General features: G+C 33.9%; 1 protein-coding gene across 1 annotated transcript in view; it reads right to left on the bottom strand.

The window, feature by feature from the left end:
* Positions 1-22485, bottom strand: part of Phlpp (PH domain leucine-rich repeat protein phosphatase) — a 211634-nt gene extending 189149 nt beyond the window's left edge. Inside the window, exon 1 of the mRNA XM_076530989.1 lies at positions 22126-22485. The gene's annotated coding sequence lies outside the window, so the exon portion shown is untranslated. The remainder of the gene's footprint in view (positions 1-22125) is intronic.
* Between the last annotated feature and the right edge of the window lie 346 nt (positions 22486-22831).

Below are 22831 nucleotides of genomic sequence, written 5' to 3'. Positions count from 1 at the left end.
TTTTTATGGGTTTCAAAGTAAATTAGAAATAATATTACAAGTAATTTACCGTTTTCAGTAATTTTTGTTATATTAAAATTCTCTTAGTTTGATTTTCAATTTTGATATATTGGGTGAAGTAATTTTTGTTGTATGAAAAGGAAAATTGTAGTAAGTAGAAAATACTTGCGATTGTTCAATTACTTCTCGTTATTATTAGTAATATTTTACTTGTTTGAACATCTGCACTTTTACTACTTAGTTTGAAAAAAAAATGGAACAAAATTTGGAAACTTTAATTCAATTTTTTTTTCTGATCAGTCACTGACTAATTCCAATTACATGATTTTTGTACTTGTCTGATTAGCTGTACACTACATCTATCAACGTCAATAAATATGAATATAATATAAGAAATTTGAAAGTCTTTAAGTATTCTGTCTGATCAGTTACTTATTAATTCTACTTGCACCACTTTTCTACTTGTCTGACTGAACTTTGTAACCTATTTTACTGTTAATCTAAATAAAAATCTAAGTAATAGTTGAATTTGAATAAAACTTAAAAAGCTTATAAAATCTTAAGCTGGATCTCTTGTCTGATCAATCGCTAACTAACTCTACTTGTCTCACTCTTCTACTTGTCTGACTGAACTTTTTAACCCGTTCCATTACTATTAATCTAAATAAAAATCTAAGTAATAGTTGAATTTGAATAAAACTTAAAAAGCTTACAAATCTCAAGCTAAATCTCCTGTCTGATCAATCGCTGACCAATTCTACTTATATCACTGTTCTACTTGTCTGACCACATTTCTATCACTGTCAACGAATCTGAACAAAATAAAAAGCTAAAAATATCATATATTACTTAACATAACTTAATAACTATAACAAAAATATATAATAAACAATTCTGAATAGTCTGACCACATTTCTATCACTGTCAACGAATCTGAACAAAATAAAAAGCTAAGAATATCATAAATTACTTAACATAATAACTATAACAAAAATATATAACAAACATTCTGAATAGTCTGACCACATTTCTATCACTGTCAACGAATCTGAACAAAATGAAAAGCTAAGAATATCATAAATTACTTAACATAATAACTATAACAAAAATATATAACAAACATTCTGAATAGTCTGACCACATTTCTATCACTGTCAACGAATCTGAACAAAATGAAAAGCTAAGAATATCATAAATTACTTAACATAATAACTATAACAAAAATATGTAACAAAAAATTCTAAATAATCTGACAACTACATTTAAATTCGACAATGCGTAGTATCTATAGTAACTACAATTACAACTGCAATGTACCACACCATTACAATTTTAAGCACATCCATTTTAATCACATCAAATAATTATAGTTTGAATATAAAAGTTCCTCAATAATCCACAAATCATCGATAATTACAAAATTGCGCGTCCCACTTTCCTGCAATTTCATAAATTCCTTTCTTAATTATCGTCCGAACATTTTTTGCATAAAAGAGTAATACCCCTCGTTATACGATTATCGATCGAGGAATAATGAACGTTTTTATCTCGACTGATCCGAGCGTGTCCTTCAGTCAACAAACAAATGTATAGTAAAAAAGAGAACCACGTCGGCTGGTTACTCGACAAGAAACACGCGAGCGACGGTCTTCTAATAACGATTACCCTCTTCTCAACGGAGTATCCGAAGAAAGAAATTTTTTAATCGAGACCCCGTTTTTGTGCGATAATAAAAAAACGACCGGTAACAAGGGTACGATTATCATAATAAAGGGAATTTTTTAATATCTCGACGATACGCGAACTGTACACGCGTCGTTTTGAATTTAAAACAGGACGCTGAGTAACTTCGCGTTAATTTTTAATTGGCGGACACTATCCGAGGTGTAGCAGACAGCAAAAGGGAAAATAACGCGTTCGCAATGTAAAGAACGCTCATGTAATAAATATTATTTCATTTAATATTATGACAATAAAATGAAGAATATTCCCCAAAGTATAACGCGAAAGGGGAAAAAGTTTTTTGCGAAAGCGCGAAAGAAAAGTTTCCCATTTCCCGAGCGTCACAATAGGAATTTTGTATCCATGTCCCTCAGATTTCTTTTATTTAAAGTTGAACGTGACGCAGCGAATCGGGGTTCATAAATTTTAAAAATCGCTAGATAGCATCGGTAGGGGATGAAATTTGCGGCGAAATATGCGGAGAACTCGCGTTATCGTTGGTGTAAAAATTTATTGGCAAACTTTTTCACTTAAACTTTATTTACACGCGGGATAATAGAAGTCAGAACTCGCGCTCATGCATGAAACAACGCTGAACAACGAAATAAAACAACAGACACAATCTAATCTGCCCAAACAATTTTCTCGCCGAGCCCTTATAAAAATATTTTTCATCGCCGTCAAAAATAAATTTAAAAAAAAGTACAAAAACACAGAGGATCCACTGTATTGTTTTAAATAACTTCTCGTTTATCGAATGTTTATGCGAATACTTTTGTAAAATATTTTCTTTATTTAGGTAATGTTAAATATTCCCCGAAGAATTGTTTAGTTTTATTTATCAGTAATTGGATTTTATGATATTAAACTGTCAGTCATTAATGAAAAACTGTGTTTCAATTTAAAAAATATAAAAGTTATTAGTCTAAATATTTGTGTGACCTCATTAACCTAAGTTACGCAACGGTACCATAAATGCATAAATAATTTACACAAAATGCAGCTTTGCGTGAAGGGAAAAATACACGCAGAACAAAATTGATGAATGCAGGTAATAAATTTCATTTTTCTCTAATGGAATGTCCTAGTTTTTCTACCCCAGTTCGAAAGATTGCACACAAAAGCGACGCGAAATTATATATACAAAACATACGACAATATAAAATAATAATTTCGCAGTTATCGATCGCGAGTTACACAAAGAAATATTAAACGATGTTAAGCGAATCAAATAATGCGAGGTACAATTTATACAAGGATGATGGTAATAACTGCATTTTTCTCTAATGGAATATCCTAGTTTTTACACCGAACTTTCAAACACGGAACGTTCCAAAATTAAGCAGTAAACAAGGAGGGAAAAGTATGCAAAGCAGAGCCATGTTTAAAGTTCCCTTAACTTGATTATATTAAATAACTTCTCAATTATGGAATACATAAAAAATGTTTCACGATTTCGCCTGAAATATGGGAACAGTTTATTTATGGCTGAAGATGCTAAACTTTCTTTCTGTTTAATGGAATGCCTTTCTTAGTTCGAAATATTTAACGGGTCAAAGTGAAAGATGGGAGAAAAATATAAGTTTGTTGAATTAACCTTCGTATTTTATAGTTATTTCGAAATTGAAAAGTGTTGTAAAATAAATAGGCTGTTAGATACAAATGTTAGATACACGTTAATGTTTAATTATTGAGGTTATTACTTACTTTCGAGTTGGTGGAGATGTAAATTTTAGAAGATCATATTTAGTGAGCTTGAGAATGTGAAGAAGGTTGGACTTGTATTTGTAAAGTTCCTAAATTCATTCAATAAAGACACAAAGTTTGTGAAGTTCGAAGAATACGAGTCCAAAATTTCTAAAATTTTCCAAATTCTACAAATTCCTCAATTTTCCCAAAGTTCCTAAAATTCTAAAATTCCCAAAATTCCTCCAATTTTCACATTCCAAAATTCTCTAAATTCTCAATATTCAACAATTTACCAAATTCCTCAAATTCCCAAAATATTTCAAATTTCCACAAATTCTCAAAATTCCTAAAATTCCACAAATTCCCAAAATTCCCAAAATTCCCAAAATTTCCAAAATTCCTAAAATTCCTAAAATTCCTAAAATTCCCAAAATTCCTAAAATTCCTAAAATATCCAAAATTCCCAAAATTCCCAAAATTCCTAATATTCCAAAAATTCCAAAAATTCCAAAAATTCCCCCAATTCCCCCAATTCCCCCAATTCCCGCAATTCCCCCAATTCCCCAAATTTCCCAAATTTCCAATTTCTGAAATTCGCAACTTCTCAAATTGCCAAATTTCCTATACCTCAAATACCCAAAATTCTCAATTATTGTTTCATCAACATTCACCCAACACTTGTACATTATCTGCACCCGCAACAACACTAACTAACTCACACAATCCATCTCGTCGAAACAATTATACTTCAAACGATCAATGTGTCCTAACATCCCATAAAACACACCCAACAGCACTTTATTTATAACAAAATTCCATGAAACATACGTTTCATAAATAAAATTCCTCAGTCATCGCGCGGCGATTTGAAACATGCACATTCAAAGCTCTCGGTGCGCGCACAAAGAAGATGAAGAGAACATGCATGAAAACTGTAGGACATGTACACACGTGTAAGCCAAAAGAACAACCAAGATCTCTCTCTCTTTCTTTTTGCATTTATTCTCTCTCTTTTTTTTTTTAGCACGAATGCTCGTGTCGAGCCGTTGGGATTTACCCTTGTAAATAACTTCATCTTCACCCTCGTCACTTCAGTCAACGCTCGCAACACGCCAGAGCGTTAATCCTGTCGACGCGATTCAACGCCGGGAACAAATATTCCGCTCGCGCCTACATCCCGGGATTTTTCCGTTTTTATTATATCAGGGGATTCGTTCACGCGGATTCTCGCGCGAGACACAATTAATTAGCTCGTTACGTAGATTTATCGTCTTCCTGGAGAAGAAGAGATACCGTCGCGATAAAAATCTCTCGTAAACTCGTAGAACGCATGTTGATCATGTTGTAACTAACGATTGAAAAATTCATTTGTTTATCGTTAATCTTATGGAGACACGGTCCGAATGTGCCATCGATATTTTAGGATTTTGATGAATTAATTTATAGCACTGATACTGTTGATGTTTCTGTACCGTCAGATTCAAATTTTATATTTTGGAATTTTTTAATGCTGTCGCAAAATGTAGTGAATTGATAGGGTATTTAGTGATTGCATATTTTAGAGTTAATAAATTGCTCAATAGTTACCAAATTTAAAAATCACAAAATTCTCAAATTACCGCATTTCAAGATTCCCAAATACTTAGTTTATAAAAATAATTTCAATATGTAAAAATTTGAAAATATTCAATTTGACAAATTCTCAAATTCACTATTTCTAATATCTCAAAAATCCCTAGATTGCCAAAGACTCCACCAAGTTTTAATATCTCTAATTCTAATATCTCTAGATCTCCAAATTCCTAAATCACCTAATTTATAAGTCCTTAAGTCGCTAAATCCTCAAATCTCTATAACTTCAAATTTTTAAATCCTCAAAAACCACAATCCTCTTAGCCCTAAATCTTCGAGTATCCAAATCTTGAAATCTCCAAATTCTCAAATCCCTAAATCCTCAAATATCCAAATTTTAAAATCTCCAAATTCTCAAATCTCCAAGTTCTCAAATCCCCAAGTTCTCAAATCCCCAAGTTCTCAAATCCCCAAATTCTCAAATCCCCAAATTCTCAAATCCCCAAATTCTCAAATCCTTAAATCCTCAAATATCCAAATCTGGAAATTTCTAAATTCTCGAATCTCCAAATTCTCAAATCCCCAAATTCTCAAATCCCCAAATTCTCAAATCCCCAAATTTTCAAATCCCCAAATTCTCAAATCCCCAAATTTTCAAATCTCCAAATTTTCAAATCCCCAAATTCTCAAATCCCCAAGTTCTCAAATCCCCAAATTCTCAAATCCCCAAGTTCTCAAATCTCCAAATTTTCAAATTCCCAAATTCTCAAATCCCTCAACCCTCAAATATCCAAATTCTCAAATCCCCAAGTTCTCAAATCCCCAAATTCTCAAATCCCTAAATCCTTAAATCCCCAAATTCTCAAATCCCTAAATCCTCAAATCCCCAAATTCTCCAATCCCTAGAATTTAAAATACCGACTTCCTTAAATCCCCAAATCCCTAGATCTCCAATTATTAAAATTCTCAAAATAAATTTCCCTAAATTTCCCTACATCATGTCCCCCAAATTCTTATACTTCCCAAATGTCCCAATCACCCCTAAATTTCTAAAATTCCTAAATTACTATAAATTCCGAAAATCTCCAGATACCGTAATTACCTAAACTCTTCTTAATCATGTCACATAAAAATCATCATGATCAAAATATGAAACAAGATCAAATTAAAAAGGTCGTTATTTATAATTCAAAGATAGACATCATAAAGTACGATGAAAAAATAGTCGCAATCTATTCCCTCGTTAACTGTACGTGTATGCACATTTTCCAACCATCTTAATTAATACTTGCACCGAGGTAATTAGTTTCTCTTTCAACCCTATTTGTGCTCGTAGCTGGCTGTTAAAGGTAACCGAGAGAACCGTAGCTGAATTGCCCTCGATTAAACATTCATTAAAGACCTGTTAGGTAATCGAGCGTAAATAGTTTTTTAAAAACTGCAAACGATCGTGCACCTTTTACACGACGATTTCTCACCGTTCAAAAGCGGCCTTGTTTTCTTTTCATCTACGAACCGGTAGACGCCAGCTTTTCTAACCCCGTCAGCGGAGCTTTTGCCCAGTTAACAAGATCACCACGATCCTTTCTGCTCCGACGAAAATTTATCTTCTTCCACTTTTTCAACATTTCCGCCAATAATTCGACCGTTTATTCTTCTTTTAACAATAATGATGGCTGTTGCACTTTTGGGTAATTCAACAATTGGGAAATGTCGAATTATTTCGGATAATTAAAATTGATGTATGATCGTCAGTATTTCTTAACAGGGTCGATATATAATCAGGAACCAGTGTTTAAAATAATCAAGTTTAAGATAATTGTGTAGGATAATTTTTACCAACGTTTAAGATAATTAATATCATCCTTTAAGATGATTGATACTCTTTTAAATAATTGATGTTCTTTAATAAGATTGACACTGTGTGTAATAATTGATGTTCTTTAATAAGATTGACACTGTTTGAAATAATTGATATTCTTGATGAAGCCACTTAGTATTGTAAAATTAGGACCCAAAGCGTTTATGGTACACATGATGTAAAACCCAAACTGTTTTAGGGCGCCATATTTTTCAGACCATATCAACCATAGTTAACCGTCACGCTGTAAACTTGTCCCTAAAAATTAAAATTTTTTCCAAACTACCTGAAGAACCAAACCGTTAGTCCAGCCTTCCTCCCTCTATCTTCTATTTCCACCCTTTATTCTATTTCCTCCCTCTACAGCTTACGTCGGATCGGTAGAACCACCACTCCATAACCAAAAAATTGTTTACTTCACACATACCAAAATGTAAAAATATCAGAAACGATTCAACATTCAACCAAGTCACTTTAAAACCTACTAAAAACCTATCGCTGAATAAATTCAATCAGCACCTTACCTATATTGTTCATTTTTCAACCTATCTTATACACAAACGAGTTCACCCGACACATTGGGTGCAACTGTCGTGCTTTCAAGAATCAATGAGAAGAGCACGATTGCACAATGCATGACAGCAATTGGATTTACTATAACCATTCAAATTACTAATTTATAAAAACTACATAAAACGTGAATATAATAAAAAATACATATTGTGAAATATTATACATGTATAATCTAACAATGCATATTTCCTAGATTTTACGAAATACTAAGCAGAGAAAGAAAAATGAAGAAAAAAGCAGCAAAAGTTTCGCAAACGAGTGATTTACCCTAAAGAAACGCTTTGTTTCGAGCAGTAATGAGAATTGTTTTTGTTCGAGCTTTCGCTGGGTACACGTCACGATATCATCGAGAAGCTCGCATAAAATTAAAAATTTCCCTTTGACAGCGTCGAAAGATCTTCAAACAGTTGACGAAAAATAAAACCACTCGTCTCGGTATTAGTTCCCGGTGCAGAACTTTTAGAAAACTGGAATATCCTTCAATTACTTTCAAGATTGTTGGTCAACAAACGAGGAAACGAGTTTCTTCTGTTACGTTCCGCTCTTCTTCCTGTTGATTACATTGCTTTAAATGAATTCACGGGATTTAAATCGACGATGACCAGATGAACTATTCACTAGAAAAACTTGTGAACTTATTTTTTGTTTCCGGAGATTTTCGTTCGGAAATTCGAGTGGATGCAAATTTTAACAATGAAATATTTCGGAATTTCAAGGTTTGTGTATTTAGGTGGTTGTAGGTTTGCATATTTCAGATATTGTGGAGTTAGATGTAGGATTTGTGGATAGAAAAATTTGTGAATCTGTAAGTGTGGAAATATAGGAATTTAGAAAATTTTAAAATTTGGTCATTTGGGCAATTTTGAGGAATTTTTGAAATTTCGGACGATTTGGAGAATTTGAGAGATTTGGGAAATTGGGGAATTTTAGAAATTTTAGAATTTTGAAATTTGGGAATTAGGGAAGTTTGGGAGGATTTTTTAAATTTTGAAGGGATTTTGAGAATTTGGGGAATGTTTGAAATTTCGCGGGATTTGGGGAATTTTTAAATTTGGGAATTTGGAGAATTGCTAAAGGGAATTTGGAGAATTCTTGAATTTTTAAATTTGGGCATTTGGAAATTTGGAAATTTGGAAATTTGGAAATTTGGAAATTTGGAAATTTTTAAATTTGGGCATTTGGAAATTTGGAAATTTGGAATTTGGAAACTTGGAAATTTGGAGAATTTCTAAATTTAGGAATTTGGAAATTTGGAAATTTGGGATTTGAGAATTTAGAAATTTGGAATTTGGAAATTTGGAATTTGGAAATTTGGAAATTTGGAAATTTGGAAATTTGGAAATTTGAAAATTTGGAATTTGGAAATTTGGAATTTGGAAATTTGGAAATTTGGAAATTTGGAAATTTGGGCATTTGGAAATTTGGAAATTTGGAATTTGGAAACTTGGAAATTTGGAGAATTTCTAAATTTGGGAATTTGGAAATTTGGAAATTTGGGATTTGAGAATTTAGAAATTTGGAAATTTGGAAATTATTGAAATTTTGAATTTCGAAATTTGAAAATTTAACAATTTTGGAAGTTAAAAGTTTGTAAATTTTGAAACGTGAGAAATTTCGAATTCTATGAACTGGCACCGTATTATGACGCAATATTAATTGTATGTATTCGACTTTTGACTAACAAAATTGCTTCGGCAAGTGTGAAAATCGCGCCAAATCGGTGCAATAATTTTTCGACTTTTCCCAGTTGAGCGCACAAAAATTTTACACGCGAATTGTTTTGGCACGACGATGTGATGACGGTTTAATACAGGAAACCGTAACGCAAATAACAACAGAGGTTCCATGATATCCGATCAATTTTCATGTCTGACCAAACAGCAGACACGATCGTGAAATCCAATCAAACGCAGTCGAAGTTAAAAACAATACCTTTTCCAGCGATATGAAAATCATTGATGCATAATTTTTTATCTAAAATTTTTTATTAACTCTTAACTAATGTATCTTGGAGACGATTCTTAAAATGATCTACTTGTTAAATTTCTATTATGTTAAATTCATTTCAAATCGTGTCAGATAGTAACATTAATTTTAATCAAAATAAAGCACTATCACGTCAACTTAATATAAAAATGTGCTCCTCTAAAAGCAACCGAAGTCACAATTTAATATATCTTTCCTGCAATATAATTAGAGAAGCGTTACACCATGATTTGAGTAAAAAAATCAGAAAATGATACTATAATTGTTAAAATTCCATAACGAATTTCATCTAATTAATATAATAATATTTAATAATAGATTAATATAATCTAATATAATAATAGAAAACATAATGCGATAGGCATCCTAATTTCTCCGTAAACGAGTGACTTTTGCAAACGAGCATCGGATATTTAGCCACATCGTTTATCTCGTACGGAGAAGTTTTTTTGATTTTTCATACGATTCGAGGGACGATCACGGCTCGTGGAAAATGCTCGTTAACGGGCAAAAGCGTGGCGAAAAAATATCGTGTTCCCAGAGTCGTGGTTACCGGTAATCCGCTTGGTAATTGCATCGCGACTAATTAGCGCGTGATTTTCACTTCCTTTTGGTCACGATAGACCACCACGTTACACCCCTCGACACTGGTTCGTCGCGTTTGCATTTTTCCGTTTTACTAAACACAGAAATTTTCCTTGAATTAGATCGTGTTTCTTTTGCTTGTTATCCCTGCCTCCTGTTAATCACTGTTACGGTGAAAATTTCACCGTACAAACTTTCTTTTAATATTTATTCACGTTGGAGCGACGAGACATGAATTTTGTATCATGGAAAAATATGCAAAGCGGAATTTTATAAAAATATGGAATTTTGGTGGAGTAAATTGAAGTGAATCGTTCTTAGTGTGTATATTCGAAATTAGTTTCATTGATTTATGAAATTTTTGATGTGTGAATATCGAAATTATAAGATTATAGTTTGAATAACTTAATTTGCAATTTACTAAGTTATAATATTCGGAATTCTGAAGTTTTCAAATCCCAAGATACATAAGTTCAAAGATTCCACAAATTAACAAAATTCCCCAAATTCCAGTCCTCAAATTCAAAAATTTTCTAAATTCCCAAATTTCAGATTCCAAAATTCCCCAAATTTCAGATTCCAAAATTCCCCAAATTCTCAAATTTCAGATTTCAAAATTTCCCAAATTCCACAATTCCCCAAATTCTCAAATTCCCAAATTCCAAAATCCCCAAATTCCAAAGTCCCCAAATTCCAAAATCCCCAAATTCCAAAATTCCCAAGTTCCAATATGTTCCAAATTCCAAAATCCCCCAAATTCTAAAATCCATCGAATTCCAAAATTTCCCAAATTCCAAAATTCCCCAAATTCCAAAATTCCCCAAATTCCAAAATTCCTCAAATTCCATAATCCCTCAAATTTCCAAATTCCAAAATTCCAAAATTCCAAAATTCCAAAATTTCAAAATTCCAAAATTCCAAAATTCCAAAATCTCCAAATTCCAAAATCCCCAAGTTCCAAAATGTCCCAAATTCCAAAATTCCCCAAATTCCAAAATTCCCCAAATTCCAAAATTCCAAAATTCCAAAATTCCAAAATTCCAAAACTCCAAAATTCCAAAATTCCAAAATCCCCAAATTCCAAATCCTCCAAATTCCAAAATTCCCCAAATTCCAAAATTCCAAAATTCCAAAATCCCCCAAATTCCAAAATCCTCCAAATTCCAAAATCCTCCAATTCCAAAATCCCCAAATTCCAAAATCCTCCAAATTCCAAAATCCTCCAATTCCAAAATCCCCAAATTCCAAAATTTTCCGAATCCCCAAATTTTAGTATTTCTAAATTCCGAAATTGCCAACTTTCTAAACTACCGACCTACAAAACTATCAATTTATCGAAGTTCATCAATATCTAGACGTCTGGATTGAGAACTTAACTGTTGAATTATCCAGAAATCACTTAAGCTGCCCGTGAACAAGATAGATGTACAATACAGCGTGTAATTGTCGATGAAAGCATCATCGAACGTCCAATCTCGATATCGCAGTCGAATTGCTGATTAACGACATTATTATGGCAATCTTATGAACCCTTTCTGCCGGTACCATTACGCGCTTAATGGAAATTGGCAGTAACTGCACGAGACTTTCAACCCCGACTCTCAGCTAAAGCACTCTATCAAGTCTAGTAATTCACTGTTTCAAAATTGCTTCTTTGATCGCGATTTTCCTTCATGCCCGGGAATTTCATCGGGAGAATTTCGTAACGACGGGTATTACGACAAATGTTGAATTACGTGAAACGTTGTTTAATCCTCCAAAGGAGGATTAGTCCTTTGTTGTTAAGCAGCTTCTGCGCTAGTTATACTAATTGCTTACAGGAGATTTATGTAAAAGATATGTTATCGATAAATTCTTTGAAACCTTTTCGGAGAAATTTACTGTATTACTGCTCGCGTAAGAAGGTTGAATAAAAAAAATGTATGTTCCTATTTAAAATACCCAAGGTGAAATTGATTTTGCCAAGAGAACAAACTGTTTTGAAAATTTGCTTCATTAATATCTATTGGGCATTTCATACCCTGCAAATATTGTTCTAAACTTTTTTCGTAAGGTGGCTGCAAGTGGGAGAAAAATCGTGAGTAGCATTACTTGTAACACCCTGTATATCATGTGTTTCTTATTAATATGACATTGTATAATTAATATAACAAATTCTGGTCACCCACGTTATATCTTTATAACAATAATTATAAATGAAAGAAGTGCTCATTTTCTAACTACAAAAAAAAATATTGAATTATAATCGTGTTATCAAATAAAAATTGATATTTTGATGTTTGAACAACTGATAGGTTTAAGAGACAACTTCAAGGGCGTGATTTAATTAATATTACCTCGAAGTAAGTGATAACTCTCGAAACTTCCATGAACGAATCGACTATTTTATCTGCAACGATCTAATATTAAAAGGGGGTAATTAACTTTCTTTCGGCAGCGTCGGAATCTATTTTAATTATCGTTCTTGTTTGACGCGGTAACTTTTCAAAGCATTCACTGTTTCACTCGGCCGAATCGTTAATCTCGATCGCCGTTGGAATATATTCAACGGTATTGATTAATGAACAAAACTTCTCGTCATTAATCAAAACAATGACGAATCAATCATCGACGATGATCACGGAGGAAAGTGATAGATTGCTGTCACTGACAAAAGCGATGACAGATTCAACGATCATGCGAAATGAAAAATATATTGAATTATAGCTTTAGAGGTAGAAAAACGAAAGATGAGAAGGGAGAAATTAGATTCCTAGATTCCTGATACTTGAAATCTGTCAATTCCCTCAATATTCTCAAATTTAATTCAAGTAGGTCAATACTATGGAACCTTTATATCACTGCATCATAAACCATTAGTTTACAAAAATAACTGGATGCTAAAAGTATCTGGACAAGTGTCCTGAAATTTATTAAATTGTAAAAAACCTTAAATCACAAGAATTCATAAAACTAAATAACATAGAAACAAAGAAATCTCTAGATTCAAAAAATTCTTGAACCCTATGTCACTATGTCACTCTACCACTTACGTCTGTATGTGGCTACATTACGACGTCTCTTATATTTCTATAATTGCTATGATCCTATGTCGCAACGTTCCCATACCATATCTCTATGTCCTTATATCCCTACGGCCTTATATTCCTATATCTGTACGTCCCTATGTCGCTACATCCTCATGTCTCTACATCCCTATATCTCTTCGTTCCCATATCCCTACGCCCCTATATCTCTACATCCCTACATCGCTACGACTCTACATCCCAACGCTCCTACATACATATATACCTACGTCTCTATGTATATCCCTACGCTCCTATATCCCTACGTCCCAATATCCTTACATCCCAATATCCACACGTCCCAATAACCACACGTCCCAATAACCACACGTCCCAATATCCACACGTCCCAATAACCACACGTCCCAATAACCACACGTCCCAATAACCACACGTCCCAATATCCTTACATCCCAATATCCACACGTCCCAATAACCACACGTCCCAATATCCTTACGTCCTAATAACCACACGTCCCAATATCCACGCGTCCCAATAACCACGCGTCCCAATATCCACGCGTCCCAATATCCACACGTCCCAATATCCCTACGTCCCCATATCCCTACGTCCCAATAACCACACGTCCCAATATCCACGCGTCCCAATATCCACGCGTCCCAATATCCACGCGTCCCAATATCCACGCGTCCCAATATCCACGCGTCCCAACATCCATGCGTCCCAATATCCACGCGTCCCAATATCCACGCGTCCCAATATCCACGCGTCCCAATATCCACGCGTCCCAATATCCACGCGTCCCAATATCCACGCGTCCCAATATCCACGCGTCCCAATATCCCTACGTCCCCATATCCCTACGTCCCAATAACCACACGTCCCAATATCCACACGTCCCAATAACCACACGTCCCAATATCCACGCGTTCCAATATCCACGCGTCCCAATATCCACGCGTCCCACTATCCACGCGTCCCAATATCCACATGTCCCAATATCCCTACGTCCCCATATCCCTACGCCCCAATATCCTTACGTCCCAATATCCACACGCCCCAATAACCACACGTCCCAATATCCACACGTCCCAATATCCACACATTCCAATATCTATACGTCCCAATATCCACACGTCTCAATATCCCTACGTCCCCATATCCCTACGTCCCAATATCCTTCCATCCCAATATCCTTACATCCCAATATCCTTACATCTCACTATCCTTACATCCCAATATCCTTACATCCGAATATCCTTACATCCCAATATCCACACGTCCCAATATCCCTACGTCCCCATATCCCTACGTCCCCATATCCCTACGTCCCAATATCCTTACATCCCAATATCCTTACAGCCCAATATCCTTACATCCCAATACCCACACGTCCCAATATCCCTACGTCCCTATCTCCACACGTCCCTACATCCCCAGCTTCCAATAATTGAAACATGTATGCAAGCACCAATGATGAAATACAATATTTCTTCAATATCGCATGTTAAAGCAATACGTATATCGTTAAGATTAAACGTCAATAAAAAGCACAGCTTTCGCGATACGCTATCGTTTCTCTTCCAGCGAGCTCGTTCTTCGATTCCAAGAAAAAGATTGCTTTACTTCGTGGAAATATTTATTTCTTCCCAGCACGGAACTTCAATTTATATCCCCGGCTCTCTTTCATCGAATAAAAAGATCTAATGCAGAACGTCGGTAAGAATGTTTTTCGACTTCATTAAACGTCCGCGCATTCCTCCCGTGTCGAATCGCGTTCGCTCCTCGGAAATTTCATATTAATCGCGTTTCCCAGGCTCGTTTAACTGGAAACATCGCACGCTCGTTGATAGTTATTAAACGGATAACATCGCGGAACCGTGGCCGTCACGTTAACAATGTAAAGTAATTTTAATCGTTCGTGAATTTTAGACGATAAAGCTCATCCTTATCGCTCGCGGAATCAGCTTACACCGACGATTTAATTCGTTCTCGCGCTAATGAATTCATCGTGATTCCTGCGTACGAATTGTTTAGCAGTTCGTTAATAAACAATTCAGAGTTAGAGTGTTACATTATCTCTGCACGCGATTATCGTGAAAATATAAATTATATGAACATTGTATCCTTTCTACTTGCACGTTTCGATTCATACTTCATGAAATTCGTATTAAATATGCAAATTATGTAACCAAAGCAAGGATTTTCTACATGAATGTACTGTAATATAAATTGAAAAGGCAAACATTGCCTCATGAGATTTTCGATGATATGCTGAAAATGATGGAAAGAATATGAATATGTTATGTATATGTACTTAACATGTATGTACCTGGTATACATACTTATAATATATTACATATATGTTAATATCTTAACATAATACATATGTAATATCATGTGTTATATTACACGTAACACATGCAGTATCACATAAGTTATATTACATATGACACATGCAATATCACATATGTTATACCACATATAACACGAACAATATCGCACATTTTATACTACATGTAACACATACAATGTCACATATGTTATATTACATGTAACACATACAATATCACATATGTTATAGTACATGCAACACATACAATGTCACGTATGTTATATTACATGTAACACATACAATATCACATATGTTATATTACATGTAACACATACAATATCACATATGTCATATTACATGTAACACATGCAACATCACATATGTCATATTACATATAACATGCAATATCACATATGTCATATTACATGTAACACATGCAACATCACATATGTCATATCACATATAACATGCAATATCACACATGTTATATTACATGTAACATGCAATATCACACATGTTATATTACATGTAACATATGCAACATCATATATGTTACATTAGATATAACATATGTATACATACATGGTATACATATTTAATATATACTTAACATATTTATAAAACTAAATGAAATTGAGCAACAACAGTATAAATGTGTTAAGTAAATGTATGTTCAAATACACGATTAGAAAAAATTCGAAGCGCAGCAAATGATACGAATTTAAACATGAAGTATATTAAAAACTTAATAAACTCCGTATTTAATATCAGAGCTTATTTTTCCGAATGACCAGAACAATTTCCAGCTATTCAAATTTTTCGTCCACATTTTTTATTTACATATTTATCCGAACGAGATCCGTAAAGTCGGTCAGCTCTCGCGCCATTTAACTTTTTAAATAAAACGAATAAAAGCCGAAATACGTATGTGGAGACTAAAATTTGCACGCGTGAAAGTCAGAAACAGGATTAATCAACCGTGACAGTAATCAACATACAGTATTGTCTCGATCCCCCGTTCAGTTTTTCATTTTCGCGTACCGGCTCTATTTTTGCCGTCGATGGAAAAAGCGAAATTCCTAGCGCATCGTGACGGATCGTTTGTTATCGATGAAAAAAAAAAGTACCATATATGTCTCTAAGTTCGTTTGAAAAGGCAAGTCAAATTAAAATCGCGAGCTAAAACGTGCACGTTTGTTTGCACGCGAAATGCGCCAATCAATTATCACGGCCGGGTGCTTCGGCAAAAGATAATTGTCAACAAAAAACCTACGACAATATTTTTGTCGTTATCAATTTTCACCGTGTCAAATTGGAGTGTGCTCGACGCGACTCGAAATGTTCTCCCTTCGTTGCTGCACCTTTTATTCCTCCAAATGCACCGTCAAAAAGTGGAAATATTTTCCCTCGCGAATTATCATCCGATTATTTCTGCACAATTAAGTTACGGTATTTACGTGGCCGACGTACACTTAAATTCAATCGCACTCCGTTTCCCGCGCGGTGATTTTAAACTGGCGATTATTGAAAATATTTGATACGGGAAAATGTTTTTCGCTCGCCGCTGCATCGGCGAATGATTTTGTTAGTTGGGACTTTATTTGAAGCTTTCGAATTTTCACGTTTTTGGATTATGTATTGTTTAGATTTATTTAAAATATTTATAAGAAAACAATATTTAAAAAAATGAAGAAATTAAAATTTCTCAGAATTGAACTGAAAAATTAAAGACTTTAAAAATATAAATATTCGACAATTTCCAAAATTCAGAAATTCTGCGAAAATATTTTTCCTCTTTCTTCCAAGCTCTAATTAATTTTCCTATAAATAATAATTTCCCTCTAAATAATTTTCTCGTTCCACATCGCTCTTATAAATAATTAATTTAACCAGCATCTCGAAAGCTTTGTGCAAAACGTCCGCGCCACACAATGCATAAACAGCTGTATATCCCTTTGTTATCCGCCGAATGCGAAAAACGCAGGAATTCGGAGATTACGAAGAAACAATAAGTTATGAAATTCATGCGAGATGTAAGGTCAAAGGGAGCTGCTTGTATCGCAATTAATGCACCCGTGTAACATAGTAAGCTTCGGCTGTAATCCTCTCGAACAGTCCTCGTAACACGCTCCTGGTTCGGAGACAATAAAGGGGACGTCGAGCGTTTAAGTCTGAATCTTAATGCTCTCCGGATTACGTAACAGGACAATATGTAAGCGAATTGAAATTTAGACCGACTTCAGCCGACTGTAATGATAATTAAATCCCTTCTCGAGAAATGTACTTCGAGAGGTGCATGGAGATATCTCTCCTGTGCAACTTATGTAATAATCGTTCTCATTATCACTCGTGATGAACTATTGATTCATATGTCAATTACTGTGATAATTCGTTCAATGATAGTTGTAGCAAATGCTGCTAGATACGAGTATATGCATCGTTTATTTTGAAAGTGGTGTAAGTCTATTTTCATTTATTTTCAATGAATGTCAATGAATAAATTTAAATATAGGTTAATTATGTCAAAACTGGCAATTCAGCAAGTTTTTTACTGATTGATTAATATGTAATTTGATTATACAAGTTTTTTTTTAGGTTATTTAACTTAAGTAATGTATATTCATGCAAATAAACTTACAGCACTTACAAAATAAACGGTCCACATAATATACAGGGTGTCTCACAAAACGCGGACCAATCAGAGCGCGAGGATTACGCATGCGCAGACGCGAGAGCGACAGCTTCAAGCCTAGTGGCTTAGCGCACGTAATCCTCGCGCTTTGATTCGTCCGTTCTTATCCAACCATGTATGACGTGCATCGGCATCATTAATGGGTGCAAAATTTTAGGTACCACACTATGTATATGCATATACTAATATGTTACGGTAAATGTGATTAGATATCTAAATGAGTAATGTACAGTTTGTGTATGTAAACTACTAAATTAATAAATTTGTGTTATTATCATTAAGTAATTGAATATTTCATGTCTGTTAAGTTAACAAATTTTTGAAATTGAAATTCGTCAAGGTATCGAATTTTTAATATTAAAATTGGTGAAGATCAAATTTTCAATATTAAAATTGGTGGAGGTATCAAATTTTCAATATTAAAATTCGTAAAGGTATCAAATTTTCATTATAATTCTCCAAAGTATTAAATTTTTAAATGTATAAAATTAGGAATTGAAGTATTTAGAATTTTGCATATTGGAGAATTTGAGAATTTAGAAGTTTTTAAATTTACTAATGTAAAAATTTAAAAATGTGAAATTTTGGGGATGTAAAAATATAAAAATATGAAGATTTGTAAGTGTGGGAATTGAAACAGGTAAAAATTCAGGAAGATAAGACTTTGAAAATGTAGAACTTTGGAAGTGTGAAAATTTGAAAATATTGAAATTTTGTAGTTTGAGAATTCTTACATTTTGCAATTTGGTAATTTAGAAATATCAGAATTTCTGAATGTAGAAATTTGGAAATGTTAAAACTTGATAAAGTAAAAATTTGAGAATATAAACAATTGAAAATACAAAAACTCTGTAGCGTAATAATTTCCATACTTTAAAACCCCTTAATTCCAACACAATCACATTTTGTTAATTCAAAAATTACGTATTTATAAATCTTAAAATTTGCAAATTCCAAACTTCATAAATTTCTAAATCTATCACTCTATTGTAAGTCTAAGAAAATCTAAATCTAAAATAAATCCAAATAACTATCCTACCAAATCAAAAGAGTTAAAATTGACTATCCTACCAAATCAAAGTAGTAAAAATTAATTATCCTACCAAACCAAAGAAGTAAAAATTAATTATCCCCCCAAACCAAAGAAGTAAAAATTAACTATTCCACCAAACCATAGAAGTAAAATTTAACTATCCCACCAAATCAAACAAGTAAAAATTGACTATCCCTCCGAACCAAAGCACTAAAACTTAACCAAAAGGTAATAAACTATTGATCACAGGTAACGAGTACGCGAACCTGTCCTTAATTAGATTTCCTAGCATCTTAAATCAAGCGGGACATATTTGTCAGGTTAGGAAGGACTCGTATTCAAGCTGTCTGTTCCCCGCTGGTGAAGTAGGCGCAGCGATAACAAGGGCTGTGTTGGCGGCAACGCGTTACACGATTGCAAGCTTGGTGGTACAACCAGTCCTAATCCTACAACATCCCCGAGCCCACGTAATCCTGTACCCTGTTACCTGCGGTTTCGAGATAACGTCGGAGAAGAAATCAGCGCATGCTGTGTCAGTCGATATTCGTAGTAGCCTCACGTTTATGCTACCAAGAACAAGTATTCTTGTTCCTTTACGAAACAGTCTATTTTCTCCTATATTCACGTCGATCTGACAAGAAAGCGGGACGTAATTATGTGTACCGTTTATTAACACACTCTTAGTTTGTACTCGAGGTTGTATTAGCTGTTTGTACGTATAGTCTGGCTGCATGATGTTATTATTTTATGAAAGAATTGTATGTGGTTTAGATGGTTTAATGAGATTTTAAAATGAAGTCGAGCGAATTATGGAATGAGCGTTTTTATGGATTGGAAGAATTATAGTTTTAAGGTTCCAATAGTGTCAACTGCAAAATTTACTGATTTTGAAAGTTCTGAAATTTTATTATTGTGAGATAATAAAATTTGGATAATTTCTAAATTGATAATTATATACTTCTTGAATTCTTAAAATTCTCCAAATTTAAAAATCATCATATTCCCAAAATTTCAACAATTCACAAAATTTCTCAAATCCTAGAATTTCAAAATTCCCAAAATTCCTCAAATCCTAAAATTGCAAAATTCCAAAAATTCCAAAAATTCCAAAAATTCCAAAAATTCCAAAAATTCTCAAATTTCAAAATTACTCAAGTTTCAAAAATATCTCAAATTCTCAAATTAAAAAAAAAAACAAATTCCAAAAATTCCCAAATTTTCGAAATTCCCCAAATTCCCCAAATTCGCCAAATTCGCTAAATTCTCAAATGACAAAATTCCCCAAGTTCCACAAAATTAAAAAAATTCCCAAATTTCCAAAATTCTAAAATTTCAAAATTCCCAAATTCCAAACTCCCCGAATTCCCCAAATTCCCCAAATTCTCAAAATTCAAAATTCCCAAATTTCGAAAATTCCCAAAATTAGAAATTCCAAAAATTTCCAAATTTCCCCAAATTCGCAAATCTAAAAATTCTCCAAATTCTGAAAATTCTCAAAATTCAAAATTCTCAGATTTCGAAAATTCCCAAAATTAGAAATTCCAAAAATTTCCAAATTTCCCCAAATTCGCAAATCTAAAAATTCTCCAAATTCTGAAAATTCTCCAAATTCTGAAAATTCTTCAAATTCTGAAAATTCTCCAAATTCTGAAAATTCTCCAAATTCCAAAAATTCCCGAAATTCCAAAAATTCCTCAAATTCCCAAAATTCCAAAAATGTCAAAAATTCCCAAACTCCAAAACTTCAATAATCTCAGAATTCCTAACTCCCAAAGTCCCTAAAAAAGTCATCCTACCAATCCCAAATAAAAAGCCAATAAAATTTGTGTCAATCGTAACGACGTACAGTAAACGAAAGATCCGAACGAAATTCAATAAACTTTGTAGAACCGTTTCCGCGCATCCATCGAAGTAAAGATCCATTTATCCGAAATCGGATCAAGCCGCGAAAACCGCAGGTGCAAGCCGTGAAACAAACGACATTAAAAATTTTCTCGCGAGCAAAACGAATTATCAGCCCGCGGGTATACTAATTATAATTTTCGCGTGCTTGAAATATTGATCGCGTTAAAGCTCGGCAACAACGCTACGTTCTCGAACAAACCAATTGGAATATTTTAATCGGTTAGTGTACAGGCGTATGATTAAACGGTTCATTACGTATGAGATCGCGCACGGGCTAATGATGGGTTACATGTTACGGGGATTAAGCGAACACACACTACGAGGGTAATTTATATGGCGAACCTTGTAGCGTTAATTTTGACACGGTGCTGATCATTCTCTGATTTCGACGAGAATTTACCTAGTGAATTATACGATCGTCGCCGTTTCGCGGCGATATTCAAGGCGAGATGAATGATAATTTAATGGCTCGGTAGTTCTATTAGTGGGCAATTGTGTTATCATTATTTTGAACTATGATATAGAGGGATGGTCAATTTAACAATTTTCGAAATTATGAATGTCTATATTATCGAATTTCGTGGATGTGTAAATACTAATGTCAACTAACCTCTAAATCAAATTTTATAAATTACTAAATACCGAAAGCAATAAATGTTAATCCTCAGATTCTTAAATCACCACACTCGTAAATCCTTATGTTAATATTTAGATCACTAAATTCCTTAATTCGGTAAGCTTTGCACTCAAGAATCTACAGTCTAGGTGTCTGAATGAAACAGTCGTTAGATTATGACGTCATTACCTTTCTATGTCCCTAAACTTTAAAAATACACAGACTTCAGATTGCACACATAACCTAACCTATTAATTTAATAATCTACCCTGCGCTCTTAAACAACATTCAATCCTACAAAGACAAAAATTAAAAATAAATCGAATATTGAATGTCAATATATAAATATGAGCCGTGAGTGTCACGTGTTACAACATGGTGGACGATTAGAACGCGTCGATAATTTTCGAATTCGTCTACAGAGGACGTGATTATCGCACCGTAAAATTTCTCTGATTGCGAAATATCCGGAAAAGTCAAACAGTTAATCGCCAGAGAAGAATCTCGTTGTAGAAATAAATGGACTCACCATCAGTTGCAGAAGTTGCCCCCGGGAAGAGCAGTCGTCTCTCGAAGCGTTCCAAGCTTATCCGAGGCATCTTGTTGGCGCACATAGATGAATGCTTGCAATTCGGCTGCGTTGGAACAAAGCACAATCGTGTCACTAACCACACACGCAAATATCGCGCACATTTCGGGTTCCCGGTGAAATAACGCGACAGTATGTCGCGTGTCTTGCGTCCGACTCGAGCAACGCGTCACGGGAAACTGACAACGAGTTACAAGGAGAAACGTTCCTGTACCGACACGTCAACATTCCGGAGCACGATTGTACGCGTTGCCAAATTCAAAACAAACACGACTGTCGTATCGGACCGAACACGGAGACAAATTGGAAATTCTTGGAAATGTATTGTTTCGTTCAATTGCTTCTATGTTGTAAATCAGGGGTTCTTACAGTAATGTATAACTATCTTGGACAATATTATTTATAACCCATAATTTTTATTAATTTAGTTAGGTTGATAAGTAGTTTAGTAATGACAGATATAGAAGGTCTTGCACGATGTAAAGTTCATGTCAAAATTATTTTGCCAAGGGGTCTAAGAATCTCAGTTCTACATCAATTAATTATTATTTAAGGAATAAAATTATAGCATATTGTTTAACTGAAAAATGTAATATTAACGATTATATTTTTGCTTTATTCTTGTTAAGGTATTTATGAAGTTTTA

Source organism: Megachile rotundata, chromosome 4 (assembly GCF_050947335.1).
Source record: "Megachile rotundata isolate GNS110a chromosome 4, iyMegRotu1, whole genome shotgun sequence".
NCBI classification, from domain to species: Eukaryota; Metazoa; Arthropoda; class Insecta; order Hymenoptera; family Megachilidae; genus Megachile; species Megachile rotundata.
Note: the sequence above shows the minus strand (reverse complement) of the source record. Positions and strands in the feature narration are given on the sequence as shown.